Source organism: Kogia breviceps, chromosome 12, assembly GCF_026419965.1.
Source record: "Kogia breviceps isolate mKogBre1 chromosome 12, mKogBre1 haplotype 1, whole genome shotgun sequence".
Taxonomy (NCBI): Eukaryota; Metazoa; Chordata; class Mammalia; order Artiodactyla; family Physeteridae; genus Kogia; species Kogia breviceps.
This window is the reverse complement of record NC_081321.1, coordinates 84,893,182-84,918,458: the sequence shown is the minus strand read 5'-3', so window position 1 is coordinate 84,918,458 and position 25,277 is coordinate 84,893,182. Positions and strand designations below refer to the sequence as shown.

Here is a 25,277-nt window from a genome sequence, read left to right as displayed (position 1 = left end):
GGATGGGAATAAAACACAGACTTACTCGAGCATGGACTTGAGGATATGGGGAGGGGGAAGGGTGGGCTGTGATGAAGTGAGAGAGTGGCAGGGACATATATACACTATCAAATGTAAATTAGATAGCTAGTGGGAAGCTGCTGCATAGCACAGGGAGATCACCTCTGTGCTTTGTGACCACCTAGAGGGGTGGGATAGGGAGGGTGGGAGAGAGGGTGATGCAAGAGGGAAGAGATATGGGAACATATGTATATGTATAACTGATCCAGTTTGTTGTAAAGGAAAAACTAACACACTATTGTAAAACAATTATACTCCAATAAAGATGTTAAAAAAAAAAAAAAAGCTTTGCTTTAAATTTTCACACCACTCTACCATATTATTTTGGAAATATTAAAGGATTTTTGTAGTACTTCTTCAAGTGTGATTCGCAGACCAGTTGTATCGTTAACAACGGTAAATCCTAGGTGCCATCCCAGCCTACCCAAATAGAATATCTGGGGATGGGACACAGAGAGCTGTGTTTTTAAGTACCCCAAGCGATTCTTTTATGCTCAGTCAAATCTACTGGGTACATCAAGTTTGAGAAAACCTGACTTCTGGTGGTCAGTTCTGCCACTTGCCAATTAGGTCACCTTGCATAAGTCACTTCCCCTCTTTGGACCTCAGTTTAATTCTAACAGTGAGGCGTTAAACAGGATGATTCAAGATCCCTTCCAGCCTTGAAATACATTTCACATGCTAACGTGTCTTTAAACAGCTGTCCCTAATGTACTCATAGGGTGTAATAATACCTGCCTAAGCATGCCAGCAGGGTGGAAAGAGCAATTTGGTTTGAATGTGTCTGAGGTTTCATTGCTTTGAAGCTGGAATTTTCTTGTCTGTATGTATTTCCTCATGCCTTTGAAGAACCCACTGACAAGCACTGATCCTAAAAGTGGAAGCGGGCTTTTTCTCTGGTGTTCCTTTAGTGCCCAAACACTCTGCAAAGGGACTATTTTGATAAATGTTTCTTTACATTAAATGCAAATTAGAAAATTTCTGGACTCTGGAACTGAAATATTATATAGTATTTTAGACTGGATATTTTATTTAATAGTGATTTTTAGTCCTACTGAAGATAATTTAGTGTGTTCTAAGTCAAAGCTTAGGTTTAGGTTGTAATTTTGGCAGGAAGAAATTACACACTGAATGGAAGATGTAGTCTCTGAAATTTTCATGTTACTCAATACTTTTTATCTGGATATAAAAGCTATAGCGATGGAATTCAATATATTTCCATGTGTTAGTATTACTATCTATTTAATATATAGTAAATGAGCAGTTTTAAAAGAAACAATATTAATGTTTTACTGACAGCTAATCTTGGTGTGTCCAAACAAAAGAAATATATTGGAAGAATATTAAAACTGCATAGCATTAGTGTTCAGTGAGTTTTTGAAAGGAGGAAACTAAATTTTAATTCTAGATTTGTAAGTTATATCATTTAGTTGTGCTTCAAAGAATCTACCACTAAAATATCAGCTTCATAAAAACAACAACGTTGATTATCTTCTTCACCTCTGAAAGCTTTAGCGTGTAGCACATGGTAGGTGCTCAAAATCTTTTAAAAAATTTTCTGAGTTGAATCACAGGGAGTGTAGTGAAGATTGTCTCTCACAAATAAACTGTTTTGCAAGAAAAAATTGAGAAACAACTAAACTTGCAACTTTCCCTTTTAAAAGCTATTGAAAGTTTTGCATCTTAGTCTAAGCTATGATTTTTTTTAAATAAAGATATTATCCCTTGTATAGGCTAGGTTATGGCTAGATAGTTTGTATTTATACTGCTTCAACAACTGACATATGGTAGAGCTTAATAAATGTCAATTAATAAAGGGGACAGAATTGCATCAGTGAAACTTCTTAGTTATCTATAGTGGGGCCGAAATGGTCAGAAATGGTCAGAAAGCAATGAGTGACTTGCCTAATAATTGCAAAAAAGCACAGAATCGAAAAAAAAAAAAATCAAATTTCCGAGTGAGGAAGGAGGAAACAGAACCTTTCCCAAACTTTCCATTCCCAGAATGTCCTAGCGAAAGGGAGAAAAAATCGCTTCCCTGCGCAAAGGGCAGGCTGAGATTTTAAAAGAGCGGTTTTATGACAGCGAAGTGCCAGGTAAGAGAGCTAGAAAGTGCGTGAGGCTGGAGCGGAGGGAGAGGAACAGACTATCCGTGCCTCTCTAAACTGCGTTTCTCAGCACTGCAGACAGTACCCACACCCAGCACGGAAATTACTGGCCTGGAAGAGGATGGAAAAGCCCAGAGTCTATCCTTTTACTGAGCAAAAGTAAGGAGGGGTGAAGAGTCTAGGAGGAGTTAAGTACAAAGATCAAGAGGCCTGACTCTGATGATAGTCTAGCTCACTACAGACTCTGAACAAATTTTGGCTGAATATTGGAAAGGCAAAGTGGACAAGTGTGATGTGGTCCCTTTGGTGACAACGTCCAGTGTTTTGCACTTTATACAAATGAAAGTTGGGTATCGTGTTTTTGTTAGTGGTGCACTCCCACGTGATACTATTTGAGATCGGAAGATGTAGCATCTTTAGTAGCACTGCTCTGGCGACCCCAATTTCCTCCTCTGTAAAATGGGGAAGAGAAATGCCTACCTTATAAGATTGTCACAGGGCTTCCCTGGTGGCGCAGTGGTTGAGAGTCCGCCTGACAATGCAGGGGACGTGGGTTCGTGCCCCGGTCCGGGCCCACATGCCGCGGAGTGGCTGGGCCCGTGAGCCATGGCCGCTGAGCCTGCAAAGATTGTCACAAAAATCAAATAACATATTTTGCTTATAGATGCCTCTCAACCACTTTCAGTAACATTCTAACAATTTAAAATGTTTATTATTGCTGGTGTGAAGCACAAATGAACTCCCATAAGAACTGGTTTGTGGTGGGGTTTTTTTGTTCTCTAGGTCATCCTTCCTTGCATGAGGTTACCACTTTCCTCATTTCTTTAGCCTTTTTTTTTTTTTTTTTTTTTTTGCAGTACGCGGGCCTCTCACTGTTGTGGCCTCTCCCATTGCGGAGCACAGGCTCCGGACGCGCAGGCTCAGCGGCCATGGCTCACGGGCCCAGCCGCTCCGCGGCACGTGGGATCTTCCCAGACCGGGGCACGAACCTGTGTCCCCTGCATCGGCAGGCGGGCTCGCAACCACTGCGCCACCAGGGAAGCCCAGAACTGGTTATTATTATTATGGTTGTTTGGGTCCAGCAACATGATCCCAAGTTGACCCATCATTCCAAAGAGATGGATGATTGTGGAGGTGCCCTACATAAAGACTCTTTGGCTTACACTTGAGAAAGGAGTTTGACTAAAGCAGAATTTAAACCTTTCAACACAATCCAGCTGTATATACTATAGACATTAAAGCTGTGAGCAATAAAATAATGAAATGTGCATCAACTTGAAGCTAATACTGTATCTTGAAAAAGATAACTTTGGAGACTGAGATGGAAATTTCCTGTTTAAAGCTCGCAATAGACCTTCACTCCTTTAAGCCCATTTCTGACATTCCCACACCATTGTGTGTTCTCTTTTTCCTTCTGGACCTATGGCATTACCAGCCCTGTTTTCAACCATAACCTCCCAAAAGCCAGCATTCACTCTGCTGCTAATGCCACTCTTCTGCTGCGAATATCATGTGCTCATTCTGTGAAATGGTTAACATAAACGAAATTGTCTTGAAAATCATCATTCTCTAGATAAGTTGTTTTACTGAGGAACCAACACAAGAAAACCTACCTTCATTTTGCTGCCCAATTTTAAGGTCGCCTTGGGACATGAGAGTTGGCAGGCTTTTTGTCTTTCCAGGGGCAGGAAGTAGAGACCAATTTTTTTTTTTTTTTTTTTTTTTTTTTTTTTGCGGTACGCGGGCCTCTCACCGCTGTGGCCTCTCCCTTCGCGGAGCACAGGCTCCGGACGCGCAGGCCCAGCGGCCATGGCTCACGGGCCCAGCCGCTCCGCGGCACGCGGGATCCTCCCGGACCGGGGCACGAACCCGCGTCCCCTGCACCGGCAGGCGGACTCTCAACCACTGCGCCACCAGGGAAGCCCGAGACCAATTTTTAAAATAAAAGTAGTTGGTACTATGGTCAAGCCATCTCCCGCTCTGAACATTTTGCTCCAAAGCCGACCCAAGAAACAGCCAATGTAGAGGGCCAAATGGAAATAACAATTCTTGCAAAATAGAATAGAATGAATTAGTCGCTCAAAGATGCGGACGGGGCTTACCTGGTGGCGCAGTGGTTGAGAGTCCGCCTGCCGACGCAGGGGACACGGGTTCGTGCCCCGGTCCGGGAGGATCCCGCGTGCCGCGGAGCGGCTGGGCCCGTGAGCCATGGCCGCTGAGCCTGCGCGTCCGGAGCCTGTGCTCTGAGCCTGCGCGTGCGGAGCCTGTGCTCTGAGCCTGCGCGTGCGGAGCCTGTGCTCTGAGCCTGCGCGTCCGGAGCCTGTGCTCCGCAACGCGAGAGGCCACAACAGTGAGAGGCCCGCGTACCGCAAAAAAAAAAAAAAAAAAAAAAAAAGATCCGTACGTTATAAGAAAGCATCCTCATAAAAGGATCGTAGAATAAATGTCTCCCAAATCTGCCATCGGCTGTATACTTTGACAGAGGGAAGAGAGAATCAACGAATATACAAAGCTTTAAAACGCAATTTATTACACTTTTCGGGTTTTATTCAACAAGTATTTATTTGCCTGTCTACTTCCTGCTCAGCCCGGGACCAGGCGCATTAAAGTGATTACTGCGAGGGCAACGCGGAAGTTGGTGTAGCTGGTATGTTTCCCTCTCTGCACCACCCCATTTCCAAACCTCCTTTTCTCTTCCCTCCCAGGAGCTCACCGAACTAAAAGGAAGCACTTCGCGTGTTTCAGTCGTGGCTCAGTTTCAGCTCGGACGGAACCGAAACACACGCCCCATTTTTAGGGGTTCAAACCTCACCGATCCACAGATCAGTTACTATCTGGTGAGATTAAAGTTGCATCCCCCGACACACAGACCAGGGCCGTGGGTTTTAAGCCAGTCCCAGGCTCCTTCCACCCTGCAGCTTCCAGGACCAGGCTGGCGGCTTGGGGGTCGCGAGTAAAGCAGGAAACGACCACGTGGCTACGCAGCCCTCACCTTCCGCTTTTCCGCGTGGACCGAGAGGCGAGGCAGGTAAGGGTGCCGGAGGCGGAATTGCTTCGAGGAGGAAGCAGGGTGAGAGGGTGGCAAGCGTCCACATCGTTTTAGTTCACAAGGGGAGATAGCGCTGAGGGGGGAAGTGAAAAGAAACTTTCAGGTTCGCCCTGGCAATTGGCGCACGTTTGGGAGGGTGCGGAAACGCGGCACGCAGACTTCAATTAGCCCGCCTGCAAGCGGGTTAATTAAAACCATTGCCGGTACCACAGCCCCCGGACTCCTCCATCCGTTTTAGCGGAAGATGGGCGGGCTGCTGTTGGCCTTAAGTATCCGCGCGTTGACGTCGGGCAGGACCACGGAGAGCTGCCGCCTCGAGGTCCTTCGGTCCTCCCAGCCCCGGGCAGTCTCCAGTTCCACCCGGGAGGACGGTGGCAGCCGGAATCGGCCCTCTCTTGCTCTGCTCTCCCCACCACCGCCGGTGACTTCTGAGAGCCTGGAGTCCCGCCTTGAGCTAAGCGCCCTATGAAGGGTCAGAACGAGAGAGCCAAGAAGGGGCGCCCCATGAGTTCCGAGGTCTGCAGCGCTGGGAGCTCAGCTTCCGCGCCCGAGGGGCAGCGCCCAGGGAGTTGGCAGAGGGGAAAAGGCGGCCGCAGGACCCAGGAGACGACAGGGCGGAGGTGACCTTGCTTCTCTGCCCGAGGGAGGCTGGCTTGTCAAAGGCTGCCCAAGTCATCAAGGTACCCCTTCCCTTCAAAGCGAGGGAAGGGAGAGAGATGTGCCGGAAGCCTCTCTGTGCAGTGGAGCTGAGATTTCCCAGGTAAGCTCAGTCCCTCCGTTTTCCCCTCCACACCCCATCCCTCTTAACACGGCTCTTTGTGGGGAGGGGTGGCCGGGTGTGGAATTCCCTCACCCGTATTAGTCTTTTCGTCCCAGTGTCCCCATTTCGACAACCACTGGGTGATTGCCTCACGCCCGCCTCCTCTCTTTCCAGATCCCAGGATCCCCAGGTCCTGTAGAAAGAACTGAGAGGGAGGTCTGCTTACCAGGGCCCAGCTGGGCGTTGAGGTCTGGGGGTTCTTGCCTTTTGTCGGAAGGTGGGAAGAGAACGTGAGATCCTTCTGCTTCAGACTGGCCTTCTCTGCTGGCTCCCATTCCAAGTGTAGAGGCAGAGCTCAAGGAGAAAAAGGCTTCCTGTTCATTCAAGACTGAAGAAGCCTTTCCACAGGCATAACCTTTGTTCAAGGAGCTGTGGCTTTCTTTGTGTGCGTGGGGTCGGTGGGTGGCAGGGAGCACGGGAGGCATATTTCAATTCAATTGAGCAGCATCTTCTAATGTTTTGATCTCTGCGAACCCCCAAAGTACTCAGGGCTGGCCCAGGAGACAGTGGTCAGGGTGGAAGGCTGGACCTATGACGAGGTTGAGGGGGGCGGGGAGAGACAAGGGAGGAGGAAAGACTCCCACTGGGTTTTCTTCCCGGTTGGGTGTCAGAATGGGAATGCAGACACACTCTTGCCTTTAGGGATTTATAATTTAAATTACTGCTACTGGTTGTGGGCATCTAAACTAGAATCAGAAGCAGGAAGTGTTTGTGGAAGGGAGTCTAGGACTCCGAAAAGAAAACATTCAGTTAAGCTTTATCTGGGTGGTTCAAAGGGGGCGGAAATCTCAACCATTTGACACCCTCAGGCAAGTGCTAAATGCTCTAAAAAAAACATGAATTGGGCAATGTAAAAAAATACACCAAGATGGTTCCTGTAGCACTTTTTGTATCAATAAATATTTTGAAACAAGCCAAATGTCCATCAATAACAGATTGTTTAGATAAATTATAATCTATATACTGGAGCATTGTGCAGGGGCTCGAAATAAAATGAGGTCAATCTGTAAATACTGACTATCAGGGAGGTCTAGGAGGTATGGTTAAGTGAAAAAAAAGCATGAGCACATTTTCATTTTTTTTAAAAAAAAGCTGTCAATGGTGTACATGTATGTACTTGGTTTATAGGTATATTTTTATGATCACAGAGGGAAAAAAAAGACTTGTGAGCACCAGAATGTTGACAGTGGTTGCTTCTGAGGCTGGGATGGGGGTCAGAGGCCGCTCTCATTGTTTACCTTATATAGTGGTTTTAAGAAAAGAAAAAAGATGGTGCAATTAAAGACAAAATTTCAACTTTTTCGGTTGATTTTATTTTGTTTATTTCAATATTTTCTGTAAAAACAAATACCACTGAAATGAGAAAAAACAAGATGTTAATTATGGATACATCTCTCCCTTTTAGTCCTTGGAAAGAAAGATCCGCTGTCTAGAATCCAAACCTGCTCCCAAGGCTAAGGGTGCTTTGTCCCAGCTGGAAATTTACATGAATATGACATTTCTAAGTTCAGTGTCAGCCTATCTATTGATGCCTTAAAACAAGAGCTCAGAAATACACAAGTTAGCCCAGAGGCATATCATTGTATTTCCTTGTTCATACTTTCTGAGTCAAAACTGAGTAGAGATACCATTTCCTTGGATTGGCTATACTCACTTTGCCTCTTTTTAAAGGTAGTTCCTGGAATTGCCAAGTGCCACAGCCTACTCAAAACTTTGTTCTTGTAAATCTTTCTGACTAAGACAGCAGAACATAGCGATTAAGCAAGGGAGTCAAGTCATGTTGAAACTTGGGTTTTCCCATTCACTGAATATATGGCCTCAAGCAAATTCTTTCCACCTTGTGCTTCTGTTTCCTCATCAGTAGGGTGGGAATACAACAGGAAATGCCTCATGGGTAAACCTCTAAAGAGTTTAGGAGAGTGCTAAATGGCAGCATTAATTATCACTAACCCTGCCTAGAAAAATGCTAATCAAGGGGCAAGAGGGAAGAGATATGGGAACATGTGTATATGATAACTGATTCACTTTGTTATAAAGCAGAAACTAACACACCATTGTAAAGCAATTATACTCCAATAAAGATGTTTAAAAAAGGGGGGGGCAATAGAAAACTGTTGGCAGCAACTTGGATTTTTTTTTGCTGGATAAAAATACCCAGTATAACCAAGAGGGATGGAGCTAGAGAAATGGGAATTGATTAAGGAGCCTGAAGCTACAGTCTGCCTACTTAGATGCAATAAGATAATGGGTTTTAGAGTCAGACCCACTGGATTCAACTCCTGGCTTTACCATTTATCGGCTATTTGCATACCAGCAATTACGTTACCTGTCTGTACCTTTCGTTAATTACAAAATGACAACAATAATAGTGCCCACTTTATACAGCCGGCTGTGATAATTGAGGCTAATCATTAAGAAGTGTTAGCTACTATGTTTCTCTTGCCCTCTAAAAGCAAAATTGCTTAGACACTGTCAGTGACCCACCCATATCCCTGTGCTCTATCCACTTCAGTGCAGGAAGGCTGACTCCCAGCCGCCAGCTCCTGCATTTCTTTTCCTGAAAGTTTTAACTGGATTCTAAGGCACTTTGCCTGCCCTATGGTAGAACAAAAACTCTCCATCAATCTTCTACCAATGACCAATAAGAGTTGGAAGAGGATTTTTAAAAATGTATATATACACTGGCTCTCAGAGTTTCTTCAGTGAGGTTAAGCTCAGTTGCCCACAGTAAGAGCTGCTTGATAACACTCCCTTTCATTATTGCCTTTCCTTCCCCATCTCTCCTTCCTAATTTTCTATCTTCAGTTCCTAAATAAACTATTTGCACTAGAATCCTCTTCTCGGGTTCTTCTTCCCGGAGAACTCAAAGCAAGAGAGGAATATAGTGTTTCAGTGATGACTTGACTGTGGTGCTGTCATGTGTTGCTCCCATGAGCTTCTATATTTTCTTCCCCGATCACCGTCCTTAAACCTTATTCTATGACACAGTTGCGCTTGCTTTACTCAGATGTCTTCATTTCTCTTTCTTAAATTTGCTTGGATTCCAAGGAAAACATAAGCTCTCGACAACCGCCACCATCTGGCCACCAAGCAGGGACACAGTCTGGACCACGATCACCCTGTTTGTCGGGAATTCATTCCAGAGCTTACAATGTACACTCTCCAAAGTTCTAAAACGGGACTCCAGGCAGGCTTCTCATCTGCACTGAGAATAAATACAATCATTGTCCCTGTCATGCAGGAATCTGTCATGTAGGCAGACCCCTATCTTTCCTAATAATAAGGCTGGAAATGTGAACGTGGATTTAGGCCAATGTATATGTACTGCACGAACTCTAACCCCAGACATACAGATAAAGGGAAATTGAACTCTCTTGTTCATGAGTACCTGGGAAGGAAAAATGCCACAGAGTAGAGCTGGTAGCCTGAAGTCAGACAGGCTGAGATTTCATCCTGGCTCTTTCACAACTAGCTGTGTAACCTTGAGAAATTTATTTAATCTTGCTAAACTTTGGTTTTCCTCATTTGCAAATTGAGGATAATCATACATACATACCTACCTCACAGGTTTCTTTTAGCAATTAAATATGCTAATACATATTGAGGACTTACCACAATGGCATATAGTGTCTAAGAAATGTTAGCCCTCATTTTAACTATTAATAAGAATAACAACATCTTGTAGAAGAACCATAAAGGACCGTATAGTATACAATGAGTTTACAGAATCTGGACACTGGAAGGAGACCAGAGACATCCTGCAGCACAGCATTCCTCTGAGATAAAGGGAGGTAACACTCTACAGCACACATATTTGGCTTCAGCAAGCAAATGTAGTCATTTGTTCAGTACGTGTTACATATGATTGTTGGTGCTGGGGCTGGTGTTGCTGTTGGAACTACAGGCGAAAGGTAGAGCTAGTTGATGGAAGGTATTAAGGCTACAGGCCAGTGCAGAGCCTATTCATTTTCACCCAGCAAGTGGCCATAGGTAACACCTAACACCAGCTGAAAAAAGGAGACCATCTGTCTTCTCCAGGCCAAGAATGTGGGCAGGGACCTAGCTACCTTGGAAGGGGAGGCAGGGCTCCCTGGGTGCAGTTTGCCAGAGGGAAGAGTGGGTTTCATTAGTGTGGCACCGAGATGGAAGGACATAGGAACAGAGAAGGAGCATGGCTTCTGCCTCGACACACTTACCGGGTAGAAATCTTGATTGGCCGGTTGATCATTTCCCAGGATAGAATGAGTATCCATAATATGCAGGTCCCATTGCTGCTGGTGGAACACACACTGGCATCTACCCTAGTAATTTCTGCCCCTTATCTCCAAAGCCCCACATTTGAGGCCCTATTCAGAGTGAACTGCTGGAATTCTTTCAGAAATTTTAACCCAAATAAAGCTGCACTGCCTTATGGCCTATCTTATCACAGTATTGCTTTCTAAAGAAACATCATACTCGTGGTAAAGAAGCACTGTTGAGCAATTTAATTCCTTACTGGAATCTTTGGAAAGGGCATCTAAAGGAAACTATTTCTTTCCTTACAGCAAAATACTCTGATACTCCACAAATTTCTCTCCTTTCTCTCTCCTGTACTTAATATCTCTCAAACACACACACACCCCGTAAAACTTTTCTCTCTCTCTCTCTCGTATTTAACTTCCTATCTCCTTCCAAATTTCTGGCTCTAAAGATAACATGGTATCATGGTTCAGAGTATAATCTCTGGGATCAGATTGACTAGCTTTGAACCCTAGCGCTGCCATTGTTTGTCTGTGGCCTTGGATGAGTTGACTAATAATATTATTTGACATATATTGACTTTTACCTTGTGCCAGGCAGGTCTTAAGTAACTTGCCCAAGGTGACTTAGCTAGTTAGTGACAAAGATAGGACTTGAGCTCGGGTGGCTTGACTCCAAAGCTCATACTATTTGAGGCTATACTACTCTTCTATGCTATGCCTCAGTTTTTCATCTTTAAAATGGGGATAAATATAATACCTCCTCATGGCAGGGAAGGCAATATACTTGTGAGTGGTAAAGCTGTAAATACATTAATTTCCTCAACTGAAGTTCAGAGAAGCTAAGTTACTTTCCTAGTACTGTAGTCACATTAGTAAATTGCTAAAGCAGGCTAGATTTAAATTTAAATCTATACTACTTCTAGACTAGGCATTCAAACCCATACTCAGCCATCTTTTTTTTTTTTTTTTTTTTTTTTTTTTTTTGCGGTACGCGGGCCTCTCACTGCTGTGGCCTCTCCCATTGCGGAGCACAGGCTCCGGACGCGCAGGCTCAGTAGCCATGGCTCACGGGCCCAGCCGCTCCGCGGCATGTGGGATCTTCCCAGACCGGGGCACGAACTCGTGTCCCCTGCATCGGCAGGCGGACTCTCAACCACTGCGCCACCAGGGAAGCCCTCAGCCATCTTTTAATGATGTGATATTGAGCATGTTTCTCTACCTCCCTGGGCTTCAGTTTTGTCATCTTTAAATTAAGGATGATAAAACCAGTCCTGTCCACCTCACAAAGCCAGGGTAAGAATAAAACTCAAATATGACAATGCAACTTGTAGACCTTCAAACGGCAAGGGAATGTAGGTTAAGGTACCATTGGAGCCTTCTAGAAGCTGTGGCACATAGTAGGGAAATGAACAAAGTTTGGTGGACATACCAGACACCCTAAAATTACCCAAGGACACCATAGATAGCCTTTCAGTCTACTGGGAGATCTATCAAGAAGACCTACTGAGGAGTGGACAGGGGAGGGCTGCCAAGGTACCTGAGGACAGAGGTATAGGAGAATCAGAGAGCTGCCCCTGCTTCACATTTGAGGATGGGAAGAGAATCTCTGTTTTACTGAAACAACAGTGTACTTCAAAGAGGTTACTTATGGAGAAGAAGGAAGCTTCAACAGTTGAGCTCATGGAGAACCCAGTCACCTATACATCCAATCTTCCCTCATCCCCTGTCCTAACAGAATCACCAGAATTGCCTCCCCTTAGGGACCAGGTTACCTCAGTCATTTGTTCAAAAAATATTTGTTAACTACCTATTATGTGCCAGACATTATTCCAAAGAATGCAAACAAGTTTCCTGCTTTTGTGATGTCTGCATCCTGATATATGGGTAAGGAGGCAGGAAGGGAGACATAAAATCAAGAATGAAATTATTGGATTGGCAAAAAAAATTGTTCAAGTTTTTCTGTACCATCTTATGGAAAAAACCTGAATGAAACTTTTGGCCAACCCAATATTTTGTGTGATAAGGGCTATGAAGAAAATAAACATCTGATTGTCCATTAAAATAATTTCTGATGATAGATCACTCTATACTTTTGGCAAAGAATCTGAAGGTGTTCAGATAATTGAGGGGCATTACTATAATAAACCTTATATTCTCATTTGCCTACTTACATCAATAAGGTTTCTCAGTACCTACAACTATAAAATTTTTTAAAACACACAGATAGAATCAATACTGGTTCCTGACTCATTCTAGCAATAAGTAAACTAGCTCTATATGAACTAATGGAGGTAGAAAAAAACCCCTCATTTACCTAATTAATAAATGCATTTCCAATTAAAGTGAACTTTTGTAGATTTTAACTATTTATAAATTGTGTATTAATAATATTTGTACATTTTACTCAATCCAAAAGAAATATTTTAAGCCTTAGGATCTTATAGTTGCAGGAAAATTTTTTAAAAACATACTTACTTTTAATTTATATTCATATTTTTATTGCAAAGATCAATAAAATGCTTTAAGAAATGAAGTATACTGCATTAGGGTAAAATTCTGCATGCAATATGGAATGGAAAATGACATTTTTTAAAAAGAGAAAGATATAAATTTTCTAACTATGAGCAAAGTGTATATTCACATATTTTGAATGGATTATGATGAGTACCAAATTGCAATGGAATTCAGATTTCATTGGATACCTGTGGAAGTATGGTCTACAGTTTTATTTTAAATGTCAATATTTTAATACAGCGGGAATTATATTCTTTACGACATATGATAAAACAATAACTTCAAAATATATAAGGGGTATATGGTTTTAAAGCATTCTTTTAGGGAGTGTGTGAGATAAAAAGTTTGAATAAAGACTGTGTGTGTTATCTGTAGGCTGCCTTATATTTAGTGGCCCCTAGAGGGAGTCCCTTCCCAGTTCCACTTGAGGACAGCTTAGAAGGGTAGAAAACTCTTACTTGCATTGATTGTTCCACAAATTATTAGAAAGACCCTGGATGGAAAATTCACTGGGCGGGAAAGGCCGCATAGTGGAAATAGCACTAGATCTAATGTGAGTCTTGAGTCTTCTGCTAACTAGCTCTTTGGCTCTCTGAACCATAGTTTCCCCATTTGAAATATGGGCATACAACCTACTGTCCCTAATCCACAGTGTGCTGGAATATAGCGATAAAGAACACAGACCCCAGGATCTGACTGCCTGAGTTCAAATCCGTCCAGCTTTCCCACTTACCAGCTGGGTGACTTGCAGTATGTATTTTATACCTCTGTGCCTTCTGTCTGCCATTTAAAAGCATAATCCTAAAAAGCATAATACGCTCAACAATAGCACCTACCAAATAGAGTTGCTGTGATGATTAACCAAATTAATAATTATAGATAGAGTGCTTTGAAGAACCCTGGCACATAGCTGTTATTAGCACATATGACCTTAGTTATTACTATTATTATAATCATTCACATGTTCACTGACATGTAAAATCAAATGGGCCCAATGGCTGCTACACAAATAAAAGAAATGCTGATAAAACTATATTGGTTGTGGTGCTTTCAGCAGCCAATTACAAAGCAAAGCTGACTAAAACTGGCTTAACCTATAAGAGGATTTGTAATTTCCCATAACAGTAAGTCCACAGATGTGACAATTGGGGCTCCAGTGACATTACTTTGGCTTTGCCCTATGAGTGTGCTTTGTCTTTACAATGACATCCTTCATGCTCGCAGGATGGTTACTGAAAGAAGCTGAAGACTTGTTCTTCCCTTCTGCAATGGTCTGAACGTTTGTGTCCCCCCAAAGTTCGTATGGTGGAACCCTCACCCCCAGAGATGATAGTATGAGGAGATGGGGCCCTTGGGAGGTGCTTGGGTCATGAGGGTGGAGCCCTCATGAATGGGACTAGTGTCCCTATAAAAGAAACCCCACAGAGATCCATCTCGCCTTCCACTATGTGAGGAAACAGCTAGAAAATGCCAGCTATGAACCAGAAAGAGGGCTTGCACAGAACCCTCTCACTCGAACTCTGGTGCCTTGATCTTGGACTTCCCAGCCTCCAGAACCGTGAGAAATACACTTCTGTTGTTTATAAGCCACCCGGTCTGTGGTGTTTTCTTACAGCAGCCTGGACAGAATAAGAAACACCTTCCATCTGATTGGCCTACGTAAGATAGGTGCCCATCTCTGGATCAAAAACATGTGTTAAGGGAGTACCATGCACTGACTGCCTTAATCCTGGTTGTCTGAACTGATTGCTGGCAAATGGGATACTGTGACTAGATTAGACTAATCAGGATCCAGCCCCTGAAACTGGAGATGTGAGTCATGGGATGTCTTAGGGTCCCAGCAGGAAGCAGATGACATATTAAAACTAGGTAAATGAGGAAAATGTAATAAAGTGACTGTTTATGAAGTTGTGGGCAAAGTGAAAGGAACTCAGCAAGGGGTGGTGCAGTGCTCAGGGGCTCTCAACTACAAAGAGCCACTACTGACCCTCAGCCTGGGAAGTAGGGGGCTGTTATTAGAGCAAACACACAGAGAATTGGAGGGAGAGGGCTATCCAAGAGGACCTTTGTCTGTTTATAAAGGAATGCTGTCTACCTGCAACTGCTTAGCCACGGAGGAAGCCCACAGAATAAATACCCCAACCTCACTCGTCTTCCAGTTGCTGAAAGCCACAGTGCCAGGAGCCATTAATGCCATCAATGCATATGCCCATCACCAGGTCAGGCACCCAGCCCTAGGTCAGGGCGGAGAAGGATAAAATGCAGTGCAAGGAGCAACTGGAATACTGAGCACACTCTGGTCAAGGGAGGGGAAAGATACCTAAACAAAACCATGTCCTGGTAGGAAAGAAGAAAGGAAATGCTGGATAGATAACTAATAGGATTCACTAGAAGTACCCTTGTTCAAAATAACATTGTTCTGGGGACTTCCCTGGCGGTCCAGCGGTTAAGACTTCGCCTTTCAATGCAGGGGGTGTGGGTTCGATCCCTGGTTGGAGAGCTAAGATTCCCCATGCCTCACGGCCAAAAAACCAAAACATAAAGCAGAAGCAATATCGTAACAGATTCAAAAAAGACATTAAAAACGGTCAATGTCAAAAAAAAACCATCTTAAAAAACTAACATTGTTCTCTTTCTTTTTCAAATATAGATTATCTAAAATTGCAAACATCTCTTCTTTGTAAGTGAAATGCCTCCCCAAGGGAGCTGCACAAGAAGATAACGAAAGACTGAGCTGCCACTACTTGATGAGGGATACAGGAAAGGGGGATGTACTGACCTTTCAAAGAAAAGTGAAGAAATCCATTCCCATAAGGGATTGCAACGAGAAGTGGCTGTTCCCTTGATAAAGCCAAAGAGGGCGAGAGCCTAATGAGGCCTAAGCCAGTTACACGGTGTAATTTACTGAATGGTGTTGGCTGCCTTGCAATGTTTCAAAGCGATTTTTTTTTATAATACATGATTAGTAGGAAAGGATTTGGATGTTGCCATTTTCCAAAGAAAACTTGACTACACTTAGTAATAGAGAAAAATATTCTCCTTGGAAATTCTCATGTTTCCAGGCAAAGCGGTATGGTAAGTCAGAATTTACACAATGTATTATTGCCTAACATATGAGGATTAATTCAGAACTAAATGTCAAGATAAACAGACCACCCCTAAGGGACTCCAAGAACTAGTGGCAACATCAAGTGCCCATCAAGGGCAGCGAGAGTCCACACCAGTGGTTCTCAACACTAGCTGCACGTTAAAACTACTTGGGGAGCTTTAATTGTTTTCTACACCCAGACTCCTCCCTAGAGCAATTAAATAAGAATCTTCCAGTGAGGTCCAGGAATTGGTACTTTTTGAGAAGCTCTCTGAGTGATTATACTTATATCTCTGGTAGGTGCAGCATGGCCAAATCAATCGGATCGCTTGCTTTGCTGGTTAATTCATCAGTTCAAGCCAAATAGCTATCCTGGAATGTGGCTGCGCCTTGCTGTGTCTTGCAGCCAGGTAATTAAGGCCTTACAATATAAGGCTTAGGAGCGGGGGCTCTGAGATCAGGCTGCCTGGGTCAAATTCTGAGTCCACTCGTGGGCTTATGTGACTTTGGGAAAGTCATTTAACACTTTGGAACCTTAGTTTCATAATCTGTAAAATGGGGGAGGGGCAATGGTAGGAACGAAAACATAGACTGTTTTGAGGATTAACTTAGAGATAACTTCATGTTTATGAAGGTTTTAGTGCAGTGCCTGGCACACAGCGACTCTGAGTAAATGCAAACTATTATTAATGCGTCTAGACTTAAGCCAACTGGATGTCTCAGAAGTATCCCCACATTCTGCCCAATTGGCTTTCTGGAGTTCTCTATGGAATGGGCTTGGGAAGGTGGGGATGTTAAAGTAGTTGACTCTTCCAACTCAAAGTCTAAGGGTCTATGAGTTGCTTTCGGGGGTCACTTTGCACGAAAGGCAAGGACATTAACAATTAACAAGTAAAAAAACGACAATTATTCCAGCCAGCGGTAGTCACTATTTAGTTAATGGGCCAGGCACCATGTCAGGCACTTTACATTTTTTTCTCACTTAATCCTTACAAGAATCCTACAAAAGTAGAAAGTATCCCCCATTTTGCTGATGAGGATCCTTTGGCCCAGAGAGGGTGAGTAACTTTCCCAAGATTATCCGGCTACGAATCGACTGAATTAGGATTTGAACTCAGGTCTTTCTGGCTTTGTAGCTCATCCTTTGTCAACTGGGCCATGCTGCCTCTCTTGAATGGCACTCCTCAACACTAGGACTGCTGTAGCTTCTTCTTCTAGAACGAATGGAACCATGGCCCAAGGATGGCGCTTTCTCAGCTAGTCTCTTCCTTTCCAGGGTAACACAGATCTGGAGTACAGAAGCTAAGAGCATACATTAAGGCTTTGGGCTACAGAGAGTAAGCAAACCACACAGGCAGTGTTCCTGTGTCCAGAGCTTTTCCTGGAAAGAGAATTATTATCCTCGCGGGAATATTTTGTATCTTGTAGGTTGGGCCAGCATGTCGTGTTGCTCCGGGGAGAAGGAGGGACAGTGTCTGCTGGTGGGGCTCTTCTAAAGACCCACTCTCATGGCATTCAGCAGTGGAGGGTGACTAGTGGGTGGATTAGCTGCTTGCAGCCCATCTCTAAGATGTGAGTATGAATCAGTGCATAACCGCTGAGAACCTGCTACTTACCTACCACTGGGCAGGGCTCGGAGCCCCTGTGATGCCACTTTTCCCTGCCCCAAGTATAGACACATGGCAACACATACATTTTTCCTGATTTTGAAAAGTGCTTGTGTGAAAGTTCTCAAAAAGGTAACATTTTAAATCACATTTACATATATATATATATATTTTTTTAAATAACCTCACTGCAAAGACAAAATAATAATAATAGCCTAGTTGTATTGAGAGTTTTTATGTGCCAAGCTTTACATGTATTATTAACCCATTGAAGGGTTAATAATTATCGGGTTAATTAACCCAATGCCCTGTGAGGTACTGATCCAGTCTTTCAGCTGATGAGACTGTAGCCCAGAGAGGTTAAGTAATTGCCTGGTGGATTCTTTGGTAGGTCTCTGGTATCTATCAGGTCCCAGCAGGAAACAGAAGAGATACTCAAACTGGGTAAATGGGGAAGAGTTTAATATTGGGACCAGATACACTAGATAGTGTGGGCAAGGTATAAGGAAATTGAAAAAGGATAGGCAGTACCTTGGCCCTAGGCATAAAAGGAAAGACATCTGCCAGGAGCTATGACTTTGAGTGGGGAGAGGTAGCCAGGCCGCATGGCCCAGCATGGAGGGAGCTGGGAGAACAAATACCCCCAATTACTCTCCTCCCACCTACCTCCCTCCAGTTTCCTGCAGTGCTTTCCATCAGCTGAACCCAAATGGAAGTCATAAGACAAGAGATCCTTGATCCAGTCCATACAGGTTGACTTCCCTGGCGCACAAGACAGGATGGAGAAGATTAGAGAATGGATCTGGAGGAGAAAACAGAAAATATTCAGTGCACACGTGATCTCAGTCTGGATAATTAGCTCTTCTCTTTCTAGAATTTGAGGTTGGGAACAGACGCAGAAACTGTCCTTAAAAATGAATACTGTTAAGGGTTCATGACGGACTGTTCGTGAATTTCGGCTGCTGAAGAATCTTGAGCTTTTCTGCTTCCATTCCTTCTACGCATTGGTTGCTCAGCAATCCAGGGTGTTTCTGACAAGTCTCTTATTGCTTCTTGACCCAATCAAAGTCATTTAGTGTGGCCTGTAACAAAAGATTCCCTAATGAAACAAGGCGCAGGTTTTCTCTCAGTCATCCTAGCCCTCTCTAGTGTTGGCATTTAGATCACTGCATTTATTATGTCTATCTTCCCAACCGTGCTCAAGGAAAGAACTTACGTGGAAGAAGAGGAAGAAGAGGAGGAGGAGGAAGGGGAGGGGGGAGGAGGGGGAGGAAGGGGAGGGGGAAGGAGGGGGGAGGGCAAAGGAGAAGGAGAAGGGAAGGAGAAGGAAGGGTGGGAAGAGGAGGAGAAAGAATGATCTTAAGACCTTGGAAAGTAGGAACTTCTTCCATGTGCTCCTGTTGAGAACCGCTGGTCCCATCATCCACTTTCTCATATAGCTCTTTCAGGAAAAACTTCATTACAGGGTTGTAATTTTTTAGAACTCGCTCTTCTGGTAGTTGAATTTGCTAGTTAACTGTTCAGCACCTTTGAGTTTTAATTCTAGTCGATACCTTTGTTTAAATGCTATTAGCTTACTTCCCTTCATTGGTGTGTAGGGAATCATCCCAGAGAAAAACATTCCAAGCCATATTATCTGACATTTTATACAGATCTGCAGCAGTTGCTTAAGATCCCTATAGAGCAGATTGGAGAGACACAACTCAGTTGGATTTTCTGCCCCTCGTTGAGAGAAATCAACCAGGCAATCATTTATTCTGCAAACATTAGTTGATCACCTATGTTGTGCCTGCCTCGAGTGGTCCAATCAGGGCATATAAAAATGAAAACAATATCTTTTCATGGGAGGTGACTTACAGCCTTAGCCTTTAGTGTTCCCTCTGCCTGGTAATATCTATTTTACTCTCAGTATTTTCATAAAGAGCTCTTTTTCAAATTGTTTTAAGATATGTCTTATAAAAAAAAAAACATTTGTTTGTGTGTTTCACTTTCTCTTAACTGCACCGGTGGAGAGCTTGGCTCTTTCAACTCCAAGTTTCTGGCCAAGACCTTTCTGTCCACCTGGGGGCAGCATATCCTTACATAGAAAAGCACCTTGGAGGAAACGACTGGCTTTCTGAGCTCCTGGCTTTCAAACACAAGCCTTCCAAGAAGTGTTTCCCAAATGACTGACCCAATAAATATTCAGTCTGAAGAATTATCCTTGAAGAAAGGGTTCCATAGTCAAATAAGTTTAGGTAACTGTGGTTTAAGTAAAGTTAAAAGGTGTCTTCCCTGCAAGACCTCTCAGAAACTTTAAAATACTTTTGTGGTCCAAAGTCAACACCAGGGCATGTTCACATTGTACCTGGCACTGTGTGACGGGCTTTACTTACATTGATGTATTTAATTCTCACAGACGTCCTATGAGCAGGCACTGACACAATTCTCCATTTTACAGATGAAGAAACGGAGGGACAGAGCTCCTAAGTGGTAGCGGAGTTTCAAACACAGGCCACCTAGCTAAAGACCTCGCATATTTGACCATTACACTATAATGTTCGCAATGTGAGACTCCAAGAGGAAGAATTTAATAGTCACTGTTTCCTACATTTATTTGGCTTTGGAACTCTCCTCCTCCCGCTGGCCAACATAGAGGACTGGTGTTCAACAGAACACGCTGTGAGAAATGCTTCCATAATGTCATGACAAATGCCATCCCTCTTTAAAATTGAACCTAAATATAAATCCACGGGCCCATTATTTAACTGAAGGGTTAACATTCATTTGAATTCTGATTTGATGGGAAGGCTCCTGTCATGTTACTCTCTATTCTCAAAGCTAATGTCACTAAACCAAGAATAAAGTATGTATTTAAAGGATATCAAATACCAGTCAGAACTGAATTTTCCTGGGAAGGAAAATACAAAAGTAGAGAGGTGAAACTAGAAAGCCACAGGCTTCAGCACAGAAGCTAAACAGAGTGTGGTGTGTTCTGGGAAAATGAGGAAATGCTCATCTCTTCATGGGAATCCAAAACTAAGACTGAGATTCTAAATAATGTTGGAGAATTAGAGCTGGAATAAGAGTGGCACCTCTGACCAACACAGGCCAGGTTAGAACAAAGTTAAAACATCTGTAAAACAAAACGTGTTGCTCACCATACTTGATTTATACAAGTATCAAATCATTAGCCACTGCGGTCGTTGACCAACAGTTCTCCCTGAAAGGAATTCAGGACAAAAAACCAGGATGAGGCACTCTGTGCTTTGGAAAAACAGGCCCCTTAGAGAGTTGACGTATATCTCAGGAAGAACTTTAATGAACCCAGATTCCTGCATCTTCCATAGAAATATAGAAACACTCTAAAATCATTAACTGAGATATCTGTACCTTGTGACTAGCAGTAATACTTTACCGAGATGCATGCTTGACTACATGTATTCCCTAGTCAGAAATCATATATAAACTGACTTCTCCCCTACCTGTTGGGGGCAGTTCCCTCAGAGCTGTCGAGAGGTGGTTTTTCAGGCTATTGTCTTCCGAAAGATCCCTAAATAAAACCAAAACCCACAGCTCTTACATTGTGCGTTTTCCTTTCAGTGGACAGCTTGTGATGACCACGAAGGGACCAGAGCAGACTTCTCTCCTTCTCCTGAACGCTGTGAGGATCCAAAGCCATGCCACCGCTAGGGGCCCCTTATGCCCATTTGCCACCTCGGCAAGTCCAGACGACTCAGTAAGTCTCTCTTGTTCTCAGATCTCCCATTTTGGTTGACGATCCTGAGTCTTATTCTGTGGTGGATAAAGAGGGACTTGATGTAGTTGAAGGACACTGAGAAAGTCTTTGGTCATTTATAGGCAGTTATTATTTTAATAAAAATACCTCTCTTCTAGAAGATTCATAGAAAGGACTTTTTGACAAGTACAGGTTTCTGATAACTTTCAGATCATACCACTGAACTGGATAAGAAATTACAGAGTTATAATGAAGACTCTGATGGCTTCATAAAACTGTTATCAGAAGATCAACAAGAATTAGTTATATAAGGCTGAATGATAATTTTATGACTTTTTGTCTAAAATATTACTGGCTTTTAATCTTTGTTTTCCAGATATAAGGAAACATTTCCCCTTAAACTAATTATAGCTTACAGCAATTTGGTAAATTATACCTTTGTAAACAGAATTGAAACCTTTATCTTTTTCTCTCTACTTGATCCCTCCAGAATTGGAAACTCTTAGTGAGCATTCTTATTTTCATGGTAATATAGTTATTTGCATAAGTTCAGTAAGAATCTGTTCTTCTTAGACATGATTGGGAACATTGGTTATGTCACTGTGGCTTTGATTGGAATGATATATTTGAAAATATACGCAAGATCAAATATGACCAGAGAGCTTTCAAGAACTAAGGTGGCCTTTATGGAGCCATAAAGCCCCTTGGAAAAATGACCTGGTACCTTGCTCACAGGTTTCCCATCATCCTTACAAGGTGAATAAAGGAAGTTACTTCCTGGCAAATGCAAGAACCTCAAAATATTTTGGGGACCTCAAGAAGAGGGGAATTCACCCAAATCTGTAGGTACTGCAGGCAAAATCTGATGTCAAGTATTTGGCGTGGCTTTCTTTGCCTTGAGAGGCCTTTTAAAGTTCAATCTGAGAGTCCTTATGAAAAGTTCCAGTAAAGCCAATTTAAAAGAGCCTATGATCAATTCCACTTATGGAAATAGTCAAACCAAGTTTATTGAAACCAGGCTTATTTTGTGGAAAAATTTGTCTTAGTTCAGCTCTATTTGATAAAAATGAGGGTTAATTTTAGAGAAAAAAAATGTTTCAGTGGATATTAAGTTCTAGTGTTGTTAATTGACTTTGCATTTTGGTGTTTACTGCCTCAACTCACTTCCTAGGTGGCTCCTTGTAACTATGTTGCATTACTGTAAAGCTTAATTGAATTAGGAAAAACACATTCTAAACTTGTTTTTTTTGTTTGTTTTTTTGCGGTACGCTGGCCTCTCACTGTTGTGGCCTCTCCTGTTGCGGAGCACAGGCTCCGGACGCGCAGGCTCAGCGGCCATGGCTCACGGGCCCAGCTGCTCCGCGGCATGTGGGATCTTCCCAGACCGGGGCACGAACCCGTGACCCCTGCATCGGCAGGCGGATTCTCAACCACTGCGCCACCGGGGAAGCCCTCTAAGCTTGTTTTTGAAGCTTATCTATCTTTTATTTAAGGTAATTTATCTTTGGATGAAGATTAGATGTCTTATGACCTGCAACCAGCAGATTATGTGTATTGGAAAAGACATCATTTAAAGGACTCCCTCCAACCTAGATGGAAGGGCCCTTATCATGTACTCTTAACTAGCTCATGTGCAGTGGAAAAAAAAAAAAAACAGAAGGAAATTGGCTCTTGGATTCATATTTCCCATATTAAAGGGGACCCAGCACTGGACTGGTCTATAGAGAGGACTGCTGACCTCAAATTCACCTTAAAATAATGCTCAAACAGAGGAGAAATGACACCCATGCCAGGACCAGAAGATGACACCAGAAGCAGACAGCTATCCCAAGGTGCTGGACCTGACCCATATGATTATTTATAGTACTTTCTTGGACATTTTGCCTGTGAATCAAATGCTTTTCTATCATGGGCACGACCCTATGCAGAGCATAAAAATTAATCCGATTGTTGGGTTTATGGTCAATTATCTACATCTAGTACTTCTGGTTTACCTTGGTGGATTTCTCCTCTCCAGGGCTCTGATTACATGGTCCTTAGAAAATTAATTTCGAAGAAAGAAGTTATAGTTCTATTCAGGATACTATTGATATTATTAGATGAGATCCCTTCATTTGGCCAGGCAATCGTACTTGCTATGACCCTGGCCATAAATATGAATTTTCTTTAAAAGCTACTCAAGCTCAATCAGAGCGATGAGCTAAGTTTCAGTCAAAAATCATAACCACCCATTTTTTATGAGGGACTCTCCCTCAGTTATGGGATGGTTACATACAGGCTACAGTCATTTAAGTTTAAAGGCCCCCTTATGTTAGGGCAATTAGATCATACTAAGGATAATCAGCCTATTAACACTAGGAAATTGGGCTATATCCCTTATGAACAATTCCAGTATATCATTACCCTTAAAAATAGCGATGGGTACGGCACAGATTGGATCAGACAACGGGAGATATACTTGGCCGCATCTAATGGAAATTCTTGGCTTAAATTCTTACTTATGACCTAATTTATGCTTCTAGCTATGTTATATACTGTATTCTGCCTATTTTATAAGATTGTTGTTTCTTGTATTACCTAATGCATAACTAACTGAGTCTCTGACAAAAATAATGATGGCTAAGAGACTCAAAATGGTTGGCCCAATATATAGTCCCATATAAGATTAAAATTATTGTACTAGTATAACTCTAGATGTGGGAAGAAGCAACAAGGGAGAATCATTTCCTGGACCATAACAGACGGGTAAGGCCGGTGGTCCAGAGACTCTTACGGCTAGCATTAACCAGGTCCAGTCCAGTCAGAGCATAGTGGCCTATCAAAGAAATCCTCACCTGACCAAGGAATTAGCCTTCACAGCACTGTGAGGCAAATGGGTCACGAAATGCTTCCCACACCTTGGTCGAATTTGTGACCAAAAGGGAGGACTGTAAAATAAAGAATGGTGCCCATCCTCCTGTTCTACAAAGATTAAGTCATTAGCCACTGCAGTTCCAGAGCGACAATACACCCTGAAAGGAAATCAGGACCAAAAACAGGGTGAGGCACTCCATGATTTGTAAGAGTAGGCCCCTTAGATGGATAGATGTATATCTCGTGAAGAATTTTAATGAACTCAGATTCTTGTGTCTTCCCACACATACACACACTCTAAAGTCATTAACTGAGACATCTTTGTGACTAGCAGTAATCTTTTAACCAGATGTGTGCTTGCCTGCATATACTCCCAAGCTAAAAAGCATATATATTGGTTTCTTCCCCCTACCTCTTGGGGCAGTCTCCTCAGAGCTACTCAGAGATTGTTTCCCAGGCTATAGGCCTCAGTAAGGTTTCTGAATGAAACCAAAACCCACAACCCTTATGTTGTGTGGTTTTCTTTCAGTCAACACATCTAAGGGATAGTCTACCAGATAAGACTGGTAGTTACTTTAAGCAGGATTTTCTAAACCTTAGTCATTTATATACATACTAACTTCATGATTTTTTTTCCTATCAGGATACCATTACTATTATTTATCCAGTATTTTCCATAAATTGTCTTTTACTTTTGTATAAATTAATTTTTTAAAAAGCTCATTATCTGAGAATTCATGGTTTTGAAGGAATAATTATCTTTTTCTAATATGTAAATTTAAAACTGAAGAAATAATTGTGTTCCATCTAAAGTGATCTGCATACCATTACTTTGGAAATGCTTTTCTAAAGGACAAAATCCTTCCAGTGCTGTGAAAAAAGAAAAAGGTAGAATTGAGACTGAGTTTTAAAAGGTGAAAATATATTTGAAGAATAAGACTATTGGTGAGAGATGAAATATATATATATATATATATATCTACTTTGAGGTACAATTTTAAATTCCTTTCTAAGGTTGTTCTAAAAATATTATCTATTCTTTTGCTTGTATTTTAATACTGTTTGAATAAACAGATTACCTACTTTCATAAACAGATTATCTTTTTCTTAGTTCTAATCACTGCAATGAAAATATCAAATATACTTGACATAAACTGTCAAACCAAAATAATGTTTATTATATGGGATATTTTATTTATGAAAATCTATATTGCAGCTT

The 25,277-nt window shown here is 42.5% G+C and overlaps 1 protein-coding gene and 2 long non-coding RNA genes across 5 annotated transcripts in view; 1 reads left to right on the top strand and 2 right to left on the bottom strand.

Moving 5' to 3' along the window:
- The window catches only part of PAH (phenylalanine hydroxylase), a 125,523-nt gene extending 104,331 nt beyond the window's left edge, over positions 1-21,192 (top strand). Inside the window, exons 12-15 of one of the 3 annotated variants that reach the window (XR_010835888.1) lie at positions 4,874-5,196; positions 5,430-5,977; positions 6,152-6,422; positions 21,070-21,192. The gene's annotated coding sequence lies outside the window, so the exon portion shown is untranslated. Of the gene's footprint in view, positions 1-4,873; positions 5,197-5,429; positions 5,978-6,151; positions 7,339-21,069 lie in introns of those variants that run through there. The other 2 variants (XR_010835887.1, XR_010835889.1) reach the window with 2 other exon arrangements.
- LOC136792286 (uncharacterized) lies at positions 4,674-6,617 on the bottom strand. Its single transcript, XR_010835894.1, has 2 exons — positions 6,204-6,617; positions 4,674-5,680 (listed from the first exon to the last, which is right to left on the bottom strand). It is a non-coding gene; the product is annotated as an uncharacterized lncRNA (long non-coding RNA).
- LOC136792285 (uncharacterized) overlaps positions 18,336-25,277 on the bottom strand; it is a 37,073-nt gene continuing 30,131 nt past the window's right edge. The window contains exons 4-5 of the long non-coding RNA XR_010835892.1: positions 21,050-21,261; positions 18,336-18,569 (exon numbers count right to left, since the gene is read on the bottom strand). This is a non-coding gene — a long non-coding RNA (uncharacterized lncRNA). The remainder of the gene's footprint in view (positions 18,570-21,049; positions 21,262-25,277) is intronic.